The following is a 14,027-nucleotide window of genomic DNA, read 5'->3' on the forward strand; positions in this document are numbered from 1 at the left end:
TTGCCGCTAGAATGGAGTGCACATGGCATGTAGAATGGCACCGGAAAGTCGGAGTAATTGGAGCAGGTGGCATGCCGTGAATTTGGAATAAATTAGAAGGGGTTGGAACAAGCATTTGGTTAAAACAATGGGGATGCATTCCTGGAAGGAAGACCACGGCCCGGAATGGGGACGAAGGGAATTCGAGGGGGAAAGCAGCCGCGCTGGACATGATTGGAGAGGAGCTGCGCGGGGACGGGGCCCAGCAACTCAGGGGCCTGGCGTGGAGCGCAGCAGGTGAGCGGAAAGGGGAACAAGAGCTGGAGCGCACCGGCTTGGGCTACATTGGAGCCCAAGCGGGAGGCGTGAAGCTGGAACGGCCCCTGCGGGGCTGGGCAGGAGCGCGGGACCCCGCAGCTGTGGCCGCGCGGCGCTAGCGGGCGCCCCTATAATAAAGAATCCCTAGGCGAGGCCGGCGGTGGGCGGGAGCGGCTCCAGTGAGGTCAGCGGCGGGCGGGCCAATGAGCGGCGAGCCTGGGAGCCGGCGGAGCGCTGGGTCCCGGCGCGGCTCGGCGGCGGGGAGGGGGGCAGCTGCTGAAGCGGCAGCCCAAGACATTCCGGCACTAGGCAGAGCGCCGGCGGCGGGCAGGGGCTGCGGCGGGCGCCCGGCTCGCAGAAGAAAGTGCGGGGCGGGAGGCGGCGCTGCCGGGCACAGGTGCTGCTGCGGCTGGCGGCGGGGGACGCAGCTGCCTTGCTCCGGACGGCGGGGTGCGAAGTGCCCCCCGGGCTGCGGGATGGACCTGCCGCTTGGGCTCCCTTCCCCGCGGGGAGCCGGCTCCTAGGGCGCGCCGGATTCAGCCGGGACCAGCAGGAGCGGGGAGCCCCGGCGCTGCGCGGGGACCGCGGGGCAGGAAGAGGAAGGAGGTCGCGCACCGGGGGCACCTGGGCAGCCAGGTAAGGACGGGAGGAGCCCACGCTGTGTGCAGAAGCGGCGGTGGGAGGAAGCCGGGCGCGCCGCGTGGGTTGCCTCCATTCCCCCCTCCCTCCCGGCGAAAGTTTTGGGCGAAGTGACTGGGGGAGGGGAGAGCAGGGAGTAGGGGGCAGGGCAGGTCGAGGTCGCTTTGCCAAGCCCCCTGGCGTTGGGCACGAGGGGGAAAGTGGTGCCGACGGGAGCACTAGAAGGGAGCTCCTGGCTATTCCATCACAGCGCTGACTGCCGGGTGCTTTCTGGGGGGTTGCGGTGGGGGTTGGCTGTTGCGGTCGCTGTTCTTTGCCTTAGAGCTTATCTCCCCCATCGCTTACTCCTGTTGCCCACCCCGTCTGATCCCAGCGGGCAGAGAGTGGGCGCGCCTAGCTCCAGGCACTCGCACGCCTAGGTCAAGGCGCTGGGTCCGTGGGCACTCGGCGCGGGGAGTCAAGTGCGGCGCGGGCGCTTTTCTCTCTCTCCGCTTGGCTCCTGGAGCCCAAAGGTCCGCGGGGTCTGACCTGCATCCCAATCGGACCAGGCACATCTGGCTAGTTGTGCATTCAGAACCGGAACGCTCATGTGGGTGCTTCCCTCTCCCCCCCCCCTCCCGCCTACGCTCAGAGGTGTCTTTCTTTCTCCCCGAAACAATCACGGCAGAGATCTGGCTTGCAGGTTACTCTGATCCTCCCCGGCACGTTTCTGTCGCTTTCCCCTTTTGCAATAGTGCCCGGTCACCAGTGGAATGACCCGCGAATGATGCTCCCTCGCGGGAGAGGTGCCTGTGTGGGGCTGCAAAAGGGCAGCCGCACCCCACTTTCAGATGCCCCCTATGACAGAATACCCTAGCTGCAAAGCGCAACCTGTGCTTACCCTGGCAGTGCCTGGGGGTTAGTGTATAAATCTTTCAGGGATTTATGAAGGGCTCGGACGCACGGATTACTCATGCCGTCTGACACTGTCAGTGGGGAACGGATCTTTAAATCTTGTGCTCTTCGGTAGCGAGGCTTGTTCGACGAACTTACCCACATTCTGCTTTTTATGCCTGTCTTTTTAAGTTTAGGTATTCCGGAAAATTAAGTTCGGGAAGACTAGCGGGCAGCGTGTGTCGTGCTTAATGTAACATCAACACTGCAAGTGTTTTAATATAGAGCCCAAGTATTTACTTCTTAGAAGTGTAGCTCACCCTGAGAGCTGAATAGTGTTTAAATCTGTGAGCACAGAAACCAAAATATGTGAATATACACTGGGTTATATATATCACCTGGCTAGTTTCTTTAATGACCTAAAGAGTTCTAGCTGTCCAAGAACAGTTTCTCATTTTCTGTCTCTCTTTTGTAAAGCACAAATCCAAATCCTTGTCTATATTCTCCATATATAGAGAGGAAGCCATGAACACAGAAAATGCAACCTTAACAATGACAAACTAGGATGACTGTTTGTGGGTGTGTTATGGGGATGTGTTCATTTTAATGGTTTCTATTTTTACATCTTTGCAATCTCATCAAATATCTACCACAATGCTCATGGCTTCTTTAGACATCAAAGACAGTGAATAATGTGCTGGGGTCTGATTTTGTTTGCATCGGTATGTTTAATCTGGCATAATGTTTAGTTTGCTTAAATTGTGTTGGAACTGAACTACGGTATGAAATTCTGATATTTCCATAATGGAAGCCAACACTGTAGCTTTCAAAAATATGCCTCAGAATTCATGCATAATGGTTACTCATACAGTAGCAATTCTTAATGATATGGAAGTGGTGTTTGAGCACAGTACATCAGAAAATCCTGAAACATCTGTTTTTCCTTTTCAAAAGGAATATATAAATATCAATATGATCGGTTACTTAAGTGTTTTTGATTATGGGTGGTTTTGTTGAACAACTTAAAATATAGTTTTTACAGATCTTGATGTCATTCAGTAAAAACGTGTTTGACTTCAGTGTTGTACCATTGTTAAATGAGTAATTTGGATTTTCTTTGAAGAATTTAAGTTGAGTTGAAATACTGAAACTCATCCTCCTAACCTGTTTGAATATTAAAATCTTACTGGATGATATCAGCAAACTAATAGCATAATCCCAATGAATGCAAATTTAACATATTTGGTTTTCTTCCAGTGACTGAGATTTTATCAATGCAGGTGGCAACTTTTATGATTCCCATTTTGGTTATGCTTTTTAAACAAATGCCTTTTGGCACCACACCACATGCTGAAATTAAATGTTATGTTCTTTTATATTGGATCAGGTTTGGGCAATATTTGGCTGGTACCTAGGCAAGTTGGTTTGATTTTTTTTGAAGTAATGTACCCTAATTTATGATAAAATGTGTTGTAATGTACATTTAGAAACATGAATATATTTTCAGACAGATGAATATTAACTCAGATATTTCTAAATGTTAGTTCCTTTCTGTAACAGATAATCCAAATGGAGTCTCTAATACTTCATGAAAGAGAAATTCTGTATTTTTCTATTCTATAAACAGTGTTAGAGGAAGAATATTATATTCCACAGTATTATTCCCAGAACCAATCATGATCATAAAGACTGGAAATGAAATGTAAACATATCTGAAACTGTAGTTCTAAGTATTAATATTAAAGATTTGTTCACAATTTCCAAGCAGATAAACTTTTAATCTATGAACAATAATAACTTTAGAAACATTCTGGCTCCCATTCATTACAATTTAGTATTTTACTGTAGCCAGATATATTATAAGCATTGATGGAACCAATCTTGGGGCCTAATCCTGAAATGCTTATTCAGACAGAATTTTCAGTGATGAAAATCGGAGTTTTACCTAGATAAAAATTATATGGCTGAGACCTTTATACTCAGTGGTTCTCAAGATATGGCATGTGAATATTTGGTGGCTAGTGCACACTTGTTGAATAGAGCTGGCTTGTCATGTGGTGCTTCCCCTACTTCTTTTCCAGCGGATACATTTCAATGCAGTTTGTCTTATTATGCTATATTAAGATGTAGTTGATGCTATAAAAAGAGCTTCAGAAACTCCTTCACTAGCCAAAGTGACCTGATTGTCTTTAAGACCATGACTACTAAGAAATAATGACCCATTTTAAGTAAAGATACCTTGTGCCCTGGGTAGATTATGTAAGGATGAGATAAGTGATCTATGAGGCATACAACCACGATAGAAGCCCTAATCTTTGTATGTACATAAACTGATGCTAGCTTTAATTATATAATCTAATTAAAGTAGTAGCTTACTATTTGTTGTTCTGTTACCAGTGATACTAGTAATCATCTTTTACCCAGTGAATTGTTTGCTGTAAAATATGTAATAATTAGAATAAGAAAAACTGTTCTTGAAGGGAATACTTATACTACCACCACAGGTGTCCCAAAATATAGCCAGCCATGTTTGCATGAATTTCAGCCAGAATAAGACTTTTGAGTATATTATACCTATATACAGCTGTCTTCTAAACATTGTATTCATTATTTGAAATATTAATAGCACTGCCTGTAGTCTATAGCTGTGCAACTTTTCCTAAACATCTCTGCTGATTTTATTCCTGACTTGATCTATCTTTGACAATACTGTTCTGTTCAGTAGTGTTAATTGTGCCACAGTGTATGGTTGCTCTGTGTGCCAGTGTCCAGAGAAGAGTTTAATGACCTTAAAAAGAGGGTTTCAGCACAAGCACAAGAAGGGAGAGGCTAGTCCTACCTCTCTATATGCTGAGTAATTATACTATATAATCAACTCTACATGTTCTTGCTATGTCTAGACTGCAGGTTTCTTGAGCAAGAAACTTTTATCGGAAGAGCTCTTCCACAAAAACTTCTTGTGCAAGATCGCGTCCACACTACAAAAGTGCATCAAAAAAGTTTTGCGAAAGAGAGCGTCCAGAATGCATGGACTTATTGCTATGCACAGAATGGCCACCAGGGCACCTGTGCTTTTTCCTCTTTTTGCACAAAAAACCTTATTTCCCTATCCCCACACACACCTTTTTGCAAAAAAGCTCTTTTGCAAAAAGGCGTTCTTTCTCATAGAATGAGGAATACCTACACCAGAAAAAAAAAACCCGTTTTTGCACAAAAACGCTCTTCAGGTGTGGATGGTTTGCAAGTTTTTTCGGAAAAATGGCAATTTTTAAAAAAAAATCTGTGGCGTAGACATACCTGAGTATTATAGAACGTAAACTGAAATACATAAATTCTAGTAAAAAGGAATAACTTATGCCACACTCACAGAAGCATAGACTCAAGGGTGATTTTTTTTTTATAGGATGAAAAAATAAATGTCAATTTTAATTATTTTTATGAACACAATTGTAGATTCTGTAAGGGGAGTGTGAGACCATTCCCTGAAATTTAAAATCAGTACAACTATTCTCCCAAAGTAGTCAGTGTGCATGAAAATAAGCAGGGGTAAAGATGTCACCCGCCTGTTCTGAGTTTAGAGATGCATGCTGTCAGGGGTCTGGTGCAGATGTGAACAACTACCTTGCTTGTCTTCTGTTTTTGAAAAATTTGAAAAAAAGTAGCTATAGCACTATCAAATATGTGAAACTAGAATAATATATAGTAGAACACTTAAATATTTAATCACAAAGGAACTAAAGGGAGGTTAGTTTTTCTTTAAGTAAAAAATCTCAATGCAATCTTAACTAGAGTCACTATTCTTATTTCCATAACATAGCTGTTTTACATAGGCAACATTTTAATGATAAAAGGAAATTGTCACTAATTTATTATTAAATCAATTTAGCACTCTCTGTCTATTTGATTAATCAAAGGCTCGAGCTTGAGGTGCCAGGAGTAGTTCTAGCAAGCAGGTATAGTTTCACTGAATAGATTAAAGAGATTATGCCTGGGAGCAAGTGTTTCCTGGACTGTGCCCTGATTTTTAAAGGTATTTAGGGTCTGAAAGAGGTAGATAAGCACCTAGTGGGATTTTCAAAAGCACCTCTGTATCTAATTCCTTTTACTTGATCACCTTTACAAATTAGCACCTAAATACTTTACTTAACTAAATGCCTTGCAGATGATTAGCATTACCAAAGGGATTTTCTCCATCTTTAAAAGCAGAAGGAGAGGGAACAAGGTCTTGGGGGAATAATATCATTAAAGAGTCTCTGCTAGTAGTGTTTCTGCCACTTAATTCTTAGGAGGAGGCCAGGTTCCCCAACCTGTCTTCAGAAAACAGTCTAATCTCAGGATCTCTATTAAGATGGGATATTCCCTGCAGAGCCCTGTGTCTATGCTGTCTCTGGCTCCTTGTATAGGCTTCCCACTACTCTGGTACCGGGCATCATAGCTGCACAAGCTAGATAAGGCCTGGAAAACCAGAGAATGGACAATGTGCTATCTCCTCTTCTTGCAATCTTCCTATGTGTATCTCCTGGCTTGTCAAGTCATCACTGCAAACCACGTGGAGGGGGGCTCTCTAAGGTTCTGGTTATGACAGGGAAAGGTACAACAGAAGTGGCAGAATCTTTCCTTAGAATCATAGAGCTGGAAGAGACCTCAGGAGGTCATCAAGTCCAGCCCCCTGCCCAAGGCAGGACCAATCCCAACTAAATCAAACCTCCTTCCATGTGAAAAGCTCAGGAAGGAGAGATCTGTCAGTGCAGACCCTTCCTTTTTTCCCCACATGGACATCTAAGGGAGTGATTCTTATCCAGGATTCTGAGGCTCCTTGAGGAATGATAAGCAGGTTTCGGGGAGTACACAGGGCCAAAGTTAGACTTGCTGAGGGCACAGAATAGAAAGATGAAGCCCCACCATATGGGGTTAAAGCCAGTGGCCCCTGCTATTTATTCAGACCTCAATATTAGTCCCAACTTAGCTTTGGGGGCTCCCTCTGGTGTGGGGTCCTGGGCAATTGCCCTGCATGATACTACCTACTGTTGGCCCTGGCTCTGATGTGCAAAAAAACCCCAACCTCAAAACAAAACACCCAGTTGTGGTATAGGTGGCCTGTGGAGTTATTCCAAGCTTCAGCCTCAGATTCTGAAAGCAATCATGATTAACGTTTTGAAAATCTTACCAACTCCTCTGGGCTTCTTTATTATGTGTTTAAAATACAGGGTTTTACATAAGTGTATGGAGAAATAAACAATTTGGAATCCTTTTATTGTTTATTGAATTACAGGCTTTGAAACATCAGAACAAGCTGTTTGTGGCGGGAGCCTAAAATTCTAAATACTTCAGAGAACTTTTAAAAGAGCTACAACAATAATGATCTTTGTAGTAGTACATGATAGCATGGTACTCACAGTTTTGGTGCATTTAAATACACTAATTCCATGTGCTGCATGTGTTTTTACATTTCATGTGTGTATATAATTTTTTGTAAAACAAAAAGGACCCTATTAGGATTTTGTTTTATCTGACCTTTCAAGAGAGGTATGTGGGTTGAGGTACAATCTTATGTGCAGGGGTGCTAGCTTTTGATTATGTGCTACTGCTTGTTAAAAGGAGTGATCAGAATGTATTGTATTTTGCCTTTGCAATTTTAATTGAATCACAGGGCATTAGAGCTTGTCCATGGGTGCTTATTTTTTATTCTCATTTGTAAGTAAATAACAAGTCACTGCCATCCAATGTTACATCTGAGACATTATGTTTTGAGTTTACAGGTTCTGCAACTTATGTGACCTTGGTTTATAGATGCAAGGACACTTGCTGGACCTTTAATCACTTATATTTGCTCTCTGAGTATTTCTCTTATAATGCACATAGATGGGGTGGATTTTTTTAGCTTGCTAATGGTGTGAGAGTAATAGCTTAAAACTGCAGCCTTGCACACAGTTAAATACGTGCATGAGTGTGTGTAAGATTCCATGGGTAGAACCATTGTGACTATTGGCAAAGTGAACAATCCTTATAGCTATTTCCCAGTTACAACAAAGAGAGGGATGTGAGGATAACCTGAAGTCACATATTATGTATTCTTTAAAAAATATAAAAGCCTATTAGAAACTACAGTGCCCATGTTTCTATACATTTCAAAAATCACCCCCACCCCCCACCTCCAAAAAAAAAAAACAACAACCAGTCAGCAGGATGCTATTATTCTTCTGATAAAGATTAAAGCTTATCCTAAAATATTATGAGACAGCATACAGTTTCTCTGTTCACAGAACATGACAGAGTAGAAGACATGTTTTACATTGCAATCATAATTTTTATCTTTGGCATTAAGGCATCAACAATTTTTTTCCAGCCTGTTGATTAATTGTATCTGATTTTTTTTTTCAATGACACAACCTTGATCCTGCAAATAGATGCCCAAGCATGGACCCACTTCACCTGAGTGCAGTTTCATTGTCATTTTGAGTAAATGCCTTTATCTACTTTTCAATCTACTTCTCATGCTTCTGCATTAAAAAATTCGTTGTTCTGAAACAGTTCTTTTCACATTAACCCTTTATTTGTGTTTTCTATGGGTGAAGTTTTTTAATTTTGTTTTTTTTTTCATCAATATAAACTATTGAAACAGCATAAAAACCAACACTCAGTGGGCAAATCACTTAGGATACAATAAAATATTAAAAATTATTCAAAGGAATATGAAACTTACTATTTTAAACTAAGAGAACTGAGGCAGATACTCAGATTGAAGCCTATAACTTTTTAAGCATTCTCAATCACTATCCCTTCTTGTTAAATGCAGAGCTGTAGCCAAAGGATTAATGTATATTCTTTCCTTGACACAGTTGGGAGGCAGATACTTTCCTGAACCTGTGACATAGATTATGAAGTTTGCCTGCAATCCAGTAGGTTAGTTTGTATTATCACCTTTCTGGGAATCTTGTGCAAGGTTGCCTTGGATGAGCTGTTTCCTTACTTTGCCTTTTCCTCAAGCATTGACTTTGGAGCTGTGCAGTAAAAGTTGGCAGTAACTGAATCTGACATATGGAGTCTGCTGCAGACTCTTTTTATCTCTGTGGCTGGCTGAGGGCCAGCTCCTCACTCTGCTCTTCCCATCTTACTAAACAGCAGAAGGAGGTACTAAGGAACAACATCTTTACACTGCTTCAGTCATGACAGCATCCTTTAGTGTCAGTCAGATGTGTGGGTCACATGCACAAGGAGCGTGAAAGGCAGAATGGCAGGAAGAGGAGTGAATGACTATGGGAATATTGAAAAATTGGGAGATTGTGGTGGACTGAAGATACTTAGATGCTAATTGATTGTGGGGGTGAATTACTATAGGATGCTAGTGAGAGTGGGGAGGTAGAGAGGGATGTGGGCAGAGAGTATAAAGTGCCAAGCAAGACATCCCATGACTAAAAGTGAGATGCCTGTCCAAAGGGTAAGGGGAAGCCCCAAAGGGCATTTGGTAGGGATAGGAGGAGGACAGTACTTCAGGAGAGAGTGATCTCTGTAGATATGGTGTCGGGGAGGAGGAGGGATGGGGAGAGCCGTGAAAGGAGGATGCTTCTGCTGAGGGAGGAAGAAATGGAAAGCTCTAGGTGAGGAAGTGAGAGAAGATGATGATACCGGGGAATGAAAGCTACCACCCTCCCACACAAAGTGATACTTCATCTAATGTAATCTGTATGTTGCACTGGATTCTCTAGCAGTATTGGAGGGGGGGGGGGAATGGCTTCTCCTGGAAGGCCCCCAAGCTTGTGACTGATAATTAGTAGAGACAAACATTTAAAACAGAGAAAATATATTGAGTAATATTTACATAAAAAGTGACACAAACACTTTTGAATGCTTCCTCTCCAATAGTCTACTATTGCCAACTCTGTAACTGCAAGGTTATTGTGTCCCAGCCCTCAAATCTCGGCTATTAGTCAAGATTACCCTCCCTCCTAATAAAGGTGCAGGTTAAGTCTCTCAGGTCTTAAAGAAATAACCTAACCAACTGATTTTATACATAGAGGCCTTCATGGTTAGGAAATTTGTGTCCACATCTGATCTGAGGTTCACAGACCATATTTGTGGATATTTGCAGAGCTCTATCTCTACATTCAGAACACATCACTAAAGGCTGCACTGAAGCTAACCACTGACATCAGGAAGTATAAAATTTCATAATTAGCTTCAGTGATATACCTACTGACAAACTTTTCCAGAAACACTGCAAATGAAAAGAGAGGAGACCAAGTATAATTAACAGTCATCGTATAGTATAGCCTTACTAGTCAGCACCTACCTGGCTTTCATTATAATTTACTTCGGCCTATAAGATTGCAAAGCCATGTATCCATTTTATTGCAAAGGATTACTTCATGGTACAATGTTCACACAATACTTGTACAAGGAAATATCTAATACTTTTGCTTTCAGAATATACTGAGAAGAATTCCTGTGCATTTGAAAGCATGCTGCTAGGGACAAACTCAGCTCTAAGTATGATCATGCTTTTGGATATGCCATATTTTTACTGGCTTGAAAATCATACAACAATGTGAGATCCCTCTTTGTGACATTAGGAAGCATACCTTCATTGAATTTAGCTTATTGTCATGGAATCAAGAAATATCATCTCTTATGATTTGAGAGTTGCAGATAAAGTAATAGCAGCAACCATGTGTTATTTCACAGACTCGCAATGGTCACCTGAGCAGTGCATTTCTTTGCTTCACTTATACTGGTTTAGCAAATAGTAATTCTCCATTAGCCTGATATGATGTGTGCATATTTAGTATGTCACTAAATTTTTACGCATTGTTGCAAGTTTTAATTAGCTATCTGAGAAGCCACAAATAATACTGTGGAACAGCCCAAGACGATCCAAATTTCATTCAGATTTTTTGGGCATATGATCATCATGACAGGGAATATGATCTGCTTAGAAATATTTTACCTTGTTTGGAATTCTTGATAAATGAGAATCATGGAATACATATGGTAACTATATCTCTAAAACTATCACTGAAAGTGGTATGATTTGTTCTGACACCCAAAGGGAAAAGTATCCGAGGGGTAGCTGTGTTAGTCTGAATCTGGAAAAGCGGCAAGGAGTCCTGTGGCACCTTATAGACTAACCACAGTGTTGGAACATAAGCTTTCATGGGCAAAGACCCACTGCGTCAGATGCATGTCTGGGAAAAGACAGCTATTGACTTTAGAAGGGTGAACACTATAACTGTGCAAAGCTTTTATTTGAACAATATGTCAGGTATTGGTAAGGTATATATTTGACACTTTAGGATTCTTGAAATGATCATAAGAGGGGTCAGAAAAGGAGATCCCACCTCTTTATTCATTTAAAAAAATCCTTTTCATACCATGTGAAATAGACTTGACTATATTAGTAAATAGGTACAGGAGGTCCCAGGATTCTCTGCATAAATACCTTTACTAAAATGCTAAGTGTACTGGACGTCTCCCAGCAAAGTCAAGTTTAAAAAAAAAACTCTTAAGGGTATAAAAAAGAGAGGGGGACCTGAGGAAAGAATCCTTGCCTGTCAATCCTCTCCTATTAGAGAGAGGGAGAAAGAACTCTTCCAATCCCTTTTCTGCAGTGTCAAGGGTTTAGCACTATCTAGGAAAAATGTGGGAGTATTATATCTATCTAGTTTTGTACTGTTTAATTTTGGGTTTCTCCATCTTTTTTGTTTGTGATTATTTTATTTAAAATTATCCTGTCTTTTAGACTCTTTCTGGAATCACACACCATAGTCCAGTCTCAGAGATTATGATAATTTCGGTCCTTTGTTGAACAGGAAACTTAAGATACCTGAGCTGGGACACACAGTCCCATAGGTGTTACCAACAGTCTGGCAGACTCTACAAGATACGGAAAGACTGGGACCCCAAGGAGTGAGAAGACTAAGGAAATGGACGAAACAAACATACTGTGTTAAGGAAGAGATCTGCTCCCACTCCACCAAAAAATCCCACGCTTGAAAGCTCTCTTTTCTCATTCAGAAGCACAGCTTTAAAGCAACAGGCATGTCTCTGAGCAATGGCTGGTGAAGAATGGTGGTGGCTGGTGGAAAGGGAATGAGCATGACTAGAGAAAACAAGTTGGGAATTATTTGTAGATACAGTAATGGAGGTTGAAGCTCTGAAGTCAATGGCTGGTAATGGACTTATTCTCTATTCTCCTGTTCTTTCAATGCAATTTTCATTATGTTAGCAGTTGGCAATAGGAGTAAAAAAAGATAAATATTTGACTTGAGTGTTGATGTTGTAGTGGAATCTTTGTGGGTGGGGTTCTCTATCATCTTTTTCTCCTTCAGTGCATCTGCAGTTTTCACTGAATTTACATAGCATAACACAGACTTTAGATTAAAAATTACTACTGCTTCTTAAAAATCTCACAAACTCAATTCAGCAGTTGATGTTAAGTGCTATTTGGAGACAACATTTTTATTAGAAATACATGGAAGATATAGAAGAATCTTTTGGAGATCAACAGGAGTAAGAAGTGATGCTTACTTTGAGAACAAACAGAATGTGCTTTATTGTTCATTGAGTGAGTTACGTTTTGTTCTTTTGATTCCCATCAACACGATAGTGATGGTGCTTATTTGCTTTGATAGGTAAATTGGAGAGAATTTAGAGAAGAGGAAAAAATGTATAAACCGGTTTGGGAACTAAAGCCTATGGGGGAGGGAGAGTGAGAATTAGGCCTATTCAGTCTTGAGGAAAAATTACATATAAGAAACCATAAGACCAGATATAAAAATCTTTCAGTCTGAAGCTCTTAAGGGATGAGTCTCTGTCAGAGAAAGTATTTAGGACTTGAAGCTTTTCTTTGCAAACATTTCAAACCTGAAGACTCCCAGACCAAGCAACACATATTGTTTTCCTTGCCCTCAACCTTCCCAATATCTTACCTTTGTTTCATCTGTAGATAGTCGGTTACATTGAAGCCTGATTAAAAAAAAAAACAAGGTTACTGATCCAGATGGCATAAAGCTATTTCCTAAGGTTCCTTGAGGATCCAATCCAAAATCCACCATGGTTAACTAATCTTGCAATTATGTTAACAGGCTTTGGATAACACCCAAAGGACTAATACTTCCAAGACCTTAAATTAGTTTGACTACTTTTAAATTTGTTCAGATCTATATTTCCAGTACTGTGTGTGTTACAGTAATGAACATCACATAAACTGCATTTATTCAAAACACAACCTACACCATCCATCTATGGGTGTGTCTAGACTACAGGGTTTTGTCAACAAAAGTGGACTTTTGTGGACAAAACTATACCTGCGTCTACACTGCATAACATCACCAGAACTCAGCCACTCGACGGTTGTAAAACTCATTCTATGAGGAATAACACCTTTTGTCGACAGAGTTCTGTTGACAGAAGGCGTTATTGCATCTACACTGTCCTTTGTGTCTTCACTGTCATGTTGACAAAGCGCCTTGCTTTGCCAACAGAACTGGATGTAGTCTAGACGCTTTTTGTGACAAAAGCTTGTAGTCTAGACGTACCCTATTGTCATTCCTGAAGCCGGGGCTGGAAAGAAATAGCTTGTCCTGTATTCAGTACTGGAGGTACGTCTACATTGTGGGCTAAAGTCGAATTATGATATGTGACTTCAGCTATGTTAATTGTGTAGCTGAAGTCAAAGTAGCTTAACTCGGCTTTTGGCGTGCTCTACGCAGCAGGCAGTCAAAGAAAAAACACTCTTCTTTTGACTTCCCTTACTCCTTGTGAAATGAGGGTTACAGAAGTTTGAGTAATAAGCCCATTATTTCAAAATTATTTAATAATAACATAGGTTATTTCAAAATAAGTGTGCAGTGTAGATGTAGCCTCAGAGAGGCAGGCTTTGCAGGGAGGATAGCCCAGGCTGGGCAAAAGCACTATCATTATTTTTAATATCTTGACTAAATTGTAAGTTTGAAGAATAAAATTATGTCCACAAAAAGTCTTGGTATGGCAGTGAATTGTTACCGCGAGTCCTGTCTGCAGGATGGAAAACATAGCCAGCAGCTAGCCTAAAGCCAGACAATGTAAGGCAGCCCTGTTACAAAGTGTTTTCCTGAATCAGGGTCAAAATTGATACACAGTTCAGTGTGGACACTCAATGGTGTTCACTTTGTATATAAATTAAAACTCAAGACATGGGGCAATTAGGGATACATTCAACATGTTTTATATTAAATCTGCCA

The 14,027-nt window shown here is 41.5% G+C and overlaps 1 protein-coding gene across 1 annotated transcript in view; it reads left to right on the forward strand.

Annotated features, from left to right (window-relative positions):
• Positions 1–482: 482 nt before the first annotated feature.
• The window catches only part of CHRM3 (cholinergic receptor muscarinic 3), a 468,545-nt gene continuing 455,000 nt past the window's right edge, over positions 483–14,027 (forward strand). Inside the window, exon 1 of the mRNA XM_014570646.4 lies at positions 483–933. The gene's annotated coding sequence lies outside the window, so the exon portion shown is untranslated. The remainder of the gene's footprint in view (positions 934–14,027) is intronic.

This window comes from Pelodiscus sinensis, chromosome 3 (assembly GCF_052426305.1).
Source record: "Pelodiscus sinensis isolate ZL-2025 chromosome 3, ASM5242630v1, whole genome shotgun sequence".
NCBI lineage: Eukaryota > Metazoa > Chordata > Testudines > Trionychidae > Pelodiscus > Pelodiscus sinensis.